The sequence below is a fragment of the Andrographis paniculata genome, unplaced genomic scaffold, assembly GCF_009805555.1.
Source record: "Andrographis paniculata isolate CXL003 unplaced genomic scaffold, ASM980555v1 Contig54END, whole genome shotgun sequence".
Classification (NCBI taxonomy): Eukaryota; Viridiplantae; Streptophyta; class Magnoliopsida; order Lamiales; family Acanthaceae; genus Andrographis; species Andrographis paniculata.
In genome coordinates this window covers 1,077,472-1,084,426 of record NW_026137589.1, presented here as the reverse complement: position 1 = coordinate 1,084,426, position 6,955 = coordinate 1,077,472, and positions in this window count along the sequence as shown.

Here is a 6,955-nt window from a genome sequence, read left to right as displayed (position 1 = left end):
TTGATTCTAGTGGGGCCTAGTTACCATAAGTTTTGTCATATGTGTTAATCTTCCACTGAAAAATCCGGAGATTTCCCTAGAATCACAGGCATTGTCTTTGAACTTTTATAATGCTTATAGACAATGTCATGAAGATTGTTTACTAAGAAAGACAAGGAAGATCCATGTTGTGGAAATGAGCCTTGTACCATTCACCAATTGAGAGATATGCTTGCATAATGACTCAATCAGCCGAGTATCTCATTTTGAAACAATTTCATTTCTAAATTTCCAGATCTCCCATGAAATGGCTCTGCATTGCCTCCCCCATATTTGAAGATTGGTTTGAAAGTAGCCAGGAGGACTATTTGAAGATAAGATCAAGAGTTATAGCCAAACCCTAGAGATTCTCTACCATATAAGAAAATGGATCCAAATATTAGAATCTGATGGGAAAAGAAGAAAAGGTGGCCAACAATCTCTCAATGAAGGCAAAAAAGAGGGCAAAGAACTATTGAGACTAGGCTTGTTGTAAAAATAAAAGCCAAATGCAGAAAAGAAAAAAAGAAAAACATAAGATTTACGAGGTTCAACAAAAATTGCCTATGTCCTCGGAGGTGCCTATTCTTGTTCCTTTTGATTAACCAAGCTTTAAAGAGAGGAGATGCAACCCTTACTAAATACATGCATCCGTATAGTATATAGCCAATAATATCATAACTCTCTTAACTAATTTCTGATTACTACACTTAAATTTCTTAGTTGTAACCCCCCAAAAAGAACCCAACCATCCCTTTTATGAGCCACATTTACTAATAATTTCCACCTTGGCGAATAAATCAACCCTGTAGAGTTGTAACCTAAGCTCAAATTAACCGAGTAGGATGGAAACTAAAAAATGAGAACTTCCTATTCAGCACGGATCAAGTTCAAGCAATGCTCAAACTTGGCCGTAGGAACCCACTTTGTCAACATATCAGCTGCATTTTCTGTTATGTCTTTTCTCCTACATGATCTCTCCAGAAACAATTAATTCTCCAAGTTTATGGAACCAAACATCAATGTGCTTTGTTCTGACACTTTGTCTGTCACAGAACATCTTCACACCAAGTTGGTCCATTCCCAAATCAAGAAATAAACCATTTAACCACAAAGCTTCCTTGGCAACTTCAACAACAACCATTTAACCACAAAGCTTCCTTGGCAACTTCAACAACAACCATATATTCAGCCTCCATCATCGATAATGCTACCATAGGTTAAGCAGCAGATCTCCAACATACCGCAGCACCACCCAAAGTGAACACATAACCTGTAGTGGAATTTCTGCTATCAAGATCCGTAGCATAGTTTGAATCAACATAGAAAACAACACCTAGCTGTTTATTCGTGTCACCAAAGCATAAGCTATAACTTGGAGTGCCCTTGAGACCTCAAAATTCATTTAACTGCTTTCCAATGCTGTTTTTCTGGATTAGCCATGTACTTGCTAACTTGACCAACGACATAAGAGATATCTAGTCTAGTGCAAACCATGGCATACATTAAACACCCAACAACACTTGCATATAGAATCTTAGACATATGTTGTAGTTCTTCATTAGTTTTAGGGCATGAATCACGAGAAAATTTAAAATGATCTGCCCAAGGAGTACTAACCGGTTTGGAGTGATTCATTCCAAAACATTCTAGTAAGTTCTCAACATATGATTGTTGTGTTAACACCAAGCTGTCACCAAAATTTTCTCGATGAATTTCCATCCTCAAAATCTTCTTTGCAGCCTAATCCTTCATTTCAAACTCCTTGCCAAAAAGCCTCTTTACCTCCATTATATCAGACATGTTTTTCCCGGCAATCAACATGTTGACATAAAATAATAAATAGATAAACGAATCATCTTTTAAATGGCACGCACATGAACACAACAATCATACTCACAACGAGAAAATCCAATTTTCATCATATAAGAATCAAAACGCTTTTACCATTGCCATGGTGATTACTTCAATCCACAAAGTGACTTTTGAAGCTTGCACACAAAGTGCTCTTTTCCGGGCTTAACAAAACCATCGGGCTATTTCATAAAAATTTCCTCATCCAGCTCTCCATACAAAAGGGCTGTCTTCACATCCGTTTGCTACAAAAACAGGTTTTTATGTGCAACAATGGATAAGACAGTTCGAATAGACAATTGACGAACAACAGGAGAAAATACCTCATTGTAGTCTATCCCATTCTTCTGTGCAAAGCCCTTTGCCACCAATCGCACTTCGAACTTATTTCTTATTTCTTCCGAAAGACCCATTTGCACCCAATTACTGTTTTCTTCCTTCTTTGAAACACCATTCTATTGAGGAGTTTTCTGAATAGTAAAATGACGCTGAATTCAACGCTCCTCACAAAACCGTGTAAAAGCATTTTCAACTTTAGCCTTCCACATCTTAAAATTTTCAAATACTTCAGATTTATTTCAGAAAATAAATTCATACCTTTAGTGAATAGTCGTCGATGAATGTAACAAAGTAGAGAGCTCCACCTATTGATGGCTCATTTGCAGGACCTCACACATTTGAATGGACATAGTCCAAAATACCATGTGTAGAGTGCTTCGCTGTTTTGAATTGCACCCCGAATTGTTTTCCAAGTGGATAGTACTTGGAAAAATCCACCTTGCAAATCCGTGCAACAGATTCATTTTCACTAAGGTCTGCATCCTATTTTGCCCCATATGACGAAGCCGAGCATGCCATAGTGTAGCATTATTAACAACAAATTCAACAATAGAAACTCCACCTACAACCGTAGTTCCCTCAAGTTTGTAGATATTTTTCTCTGTCAAACTTGTTTTCATCACGGTTAGTGCTCCATGGGCCACTTGTAAGCTTTTTCATCATACTTAAAAGTGAATCTATTCTTTTGCATTGAACCCAAAGATACCAAAATTTCTTTAATGCCTGTACATGTCTGACTTCATTTAAAATCCTTATGAACCCATCAAACATTCGAATCCTCACCCTCCCAATACCAACAACTTCACATGGCTCATCATCACCAAGTAAAACTGTCCCATGGTTACTTATCATTCACGACATTGGCATTATTTGAGGAACCTTCGGAGACATTTTCACCAATTTTATTTTCATTTCCTCCATTTGTGCCTAGAGCTGTAAAACAAACGAACAGTTCGTGAGTTCAGCTCAATTCGACTCGTTTGAACTCGCAAAAAGTTCGTTCTTTAAGCTGAACAACCCAAACACGAACATAAATATTGGCTCGTTATGTTCACGAAAGCACGTTTGATAGTATTTATTAGAAAAATCAAATTAATAATTTTATATTTAATAAGTATATATATCTTTATAAATATTATATTTCATTCTATTTTTTATTTAAATTTATTAATAAAAATTATAGTTATTATTAACTAAACTTAGAATTTTTTAAAAAATTAAATAAATAAAAAAAATTTCTCTTAACAAGCTGAGACGAGCCGAATACAAGCAAAAAAATTGCTAAAAGAGCCTATCTTAAACTAAGATTTCAGCTCGTATTCCTTAACGAACGAACACGAGCCGAACTCAAATCCTTAACGAGCCGAGCTCAAACATGACAAATTTGGCTCTATTCAGCTCGTTTACTGCTCTATTTGTGCCTCTACCTCCTTTTTTGTTTGGACAATCTCTTTAAAAGTGTCCAAGTTGTTGACACTTATAACGCTGCACTTGTTTCCTTGATCTTGACCTTCCTCCCCTTCTTACAGAATTTGTCCTAGTCAGATGACACCCCTTCTCAGCATATTATTTCCCCTCTTGAACATACAATCCATCGTCTTGCATATTTGCCCTATCTTCTAACCGAAGCTGGTTATGAGATACAAGTATAGATACTGTATCCTTAAGGACAATTGTATATTTCCTGCAAGTCAATGTTGTCACCAAATGCTTATAGGATGAAGGTAATGAATAGATGAGAATCATAACTTTGTCTTCGTCTTTAAGTTTCAGATCCAGTTTTCCATAATCATTAAATGTAAGTGTGAGATCACCACCTTCCTGCATTCAAGTCCATACAAATTTCGTTTAAGATGCAGCTTATTTGTCAACAATTTTGCCATATACCGGTTTTCCAATTTTTGCCACACTTCTGCGGCTGATTCCACCTCTATCACATGAAAAACTATTTAATCAAACAGACATAATAGGATGGTGGCTACTGCTCTTGCCTGAAGAGCATCCCATTCTGATTGGTCAGTCTTCTCCGGCTTCTTTTCTAATACCTTTGGCATCCCCCGTTGAACCAACAGATCCTTCACCCACTGTTACTAGAGTTTGAAATTCCCAGTTCCATCAAACTTGGTAACTTCGAATTTCATAGAAGATGTCATGGTTCTCTCCTGGCACTCTGATACCCATTGTTGTAAAAATAAAAGCGAAATGCAGAAAAGAAGAAAATAAAAACACAAGATTTACGAGGTTCGGAAAAAATTGCCTACATCCTCGGAGGTGCCTGTTTTTGTTCCTTTTGATTAACCAAGCTCTCAAAGAGAGGATCTACAACCTTGACTAAATACATACATCCGTATAGTATATCGCCAATAAAATCATAACTCCCTTAACTAAATTATGAATAATACACTTAAATTTCTTAGTTGTAACCCCCCAAAAAACCCTACAGGCACTGTAACTGTCCATCCTTTTTATGAGCCACATTTGCTAACAAGGCCCCTTGAAAGCTAGAACTCCCTGAACTTGTAGGTCATCCTGTAGATGTTTCCAAATAGAAGTGTAGACTCTAGGGGAGAGGGGGTGGGGGTGCGTTTAAAGACCAAATAACCATGGTGGCATGATTGATTTTGAGTCAAGTACCCAAAGGAATAGCAAGAAAAGGCTATTTTATTCTTTGGCTTCTAAATAAGTCTATCAGAACTGCAACTTGAGAGAGTGGTTTAGTTGTTGACCTTGCTAAAAGACTTTTGATTTCCTATTCACAAACTCCAACTCAATTACTAAATCTTGGTTTTCCTATTTTGAGTATACTGCAATGAAGTTGCGACCAAACGTCAACTTTAGAGGGTGAGAAGATGATGCTTAAGAATCATCCCACAAGTTTCATATCCATCTTTGACCCAAACGCCAATTTGTTTTTTTTTTTTTCCTTGCAATTTGTCCAAAGACTTGCAGATGGGAGCCAAGGTGCCCAAACATCACAATCAGATCCCTGGAATGTCTAAATAGTTTTGGGAAGAATATCACATTCCCTCAAATAACCTTCCTCAAAGGGCTGAGTCATCTTTGAAATGCGAAGCACATTATGTAAATAAAGCTTTGTTTAGTAATGAATAGAGTTGGAAGCTTCCATGATACAACTTGTTGATGTTGTAATTAGGAGGTGTATTCATTTGAAATTTTATTGAATTATAAAAAGTTTATGGCTTTATGTGGATTTAAAAAAAATCACAGAGTCTATGCAAAGTTTGGTGAATTTTACTAATGGATTTAGATAGATTTAATTAGATTAATGTACGGATTTTTATGAATTTTATAGGATTGTAGAATATTTTTTTATTGATTTATATAATTTTATAAACTTATATTAAATACACATGTAGATAAAAAAACTATTTAAAATATTAAATAAAAATACCAAAAATATAATATTTATCATTATTATTATTATTTTCATCTTTATTCTTGTCATCTTTATTTCCATCAAGGTTATACATCGACCTCATTTTTCATATAGTATTAGCAATATAGTATATTCGACGATAGTAATGCATATTTATTATGATAAAATAATAGTATTTTTTAAATATTATATATATAATATAAAAATACATATTTTTGAAAAATTTAATAATAGTTTACTAGTATATTTTAGTTTTAAATTATTAGTTTTTATTAAAAGATTATAATAATATCAATAAATATTAGCATTTATCACTTATACATCAATAAAAATAACAACAACAACAACAACAATAATAATAATAATAATAATAATAATAATAATAATAATACTAATCATAATGATAATATTTTTAAGAATCCAAATCTCTGTTTATCGGGAAAGATTTCATTCCATGTATTTTTTCATAACTTTCTACTAAAATCAAATAAAATCCAAAAACTTTTAAAATTTATGGATTGTTGAATACCGTAGAATTTTAAAAGACTTTTAAAATTCTTGATTGAATATCTTCAGATTTTAAAAGTTTGGAATGAATATCTCAAGACTTTGGAAGACTTTTTAAAATTTGGATTGAATACACCCAAATTTTAAAAGTCTATCAAAATCTTATGAAATCTTGATTGAATATTGAAGGCTTGCTCATTTTTTTTTTTCCATATTTTTATACTATTAAGTAGAGCTGAAAAAAATAGATACGGTTCAAAAATTCGATCCAAACCCAACACAAAAATATCATGCTTGGACCTCTAAAAATAGGCTTGGATTTTTTTTTAGGCCGTGCCTGGCCCTGCACACCAATGAACCAGGCCCGTGCCTGTGCCCATGAAAGTCGGGCCTTGCCTGGCCCAACCCGGTTTATTAAGATTATACATTTTAAATTGAATATTTTTATACATATTAACTAATGAAGTAATGACAAAAATGAAGAAATGGCTTAGTGGCAAGTTTTTGTTGTATCTATGTTGGGTTGTGGGTTCGTTCGTACTTGTACCCCATGAATTAAAATTTTATTAAATTATTTAAAATTGAAGCTTGAGTCCAGTTGGGCCGGCCCTATTTGCCCCCTCTACTATTAAATCTCTCAATTCCCTTAAAAAAATATTATATCCAACATCCATTTTCATATAATTTGGATGATGGCCATTTTATCGTATGAGTCACCAACACCAATAGATTTAAATTGGATAATGAGAACATGCCCACAGCTGGCCCAGGCTTTCCAAAATCCATTCCATCTATTACGAAACTAGCAATTATTATTTATTTGAAGGTTCAATAAAAACT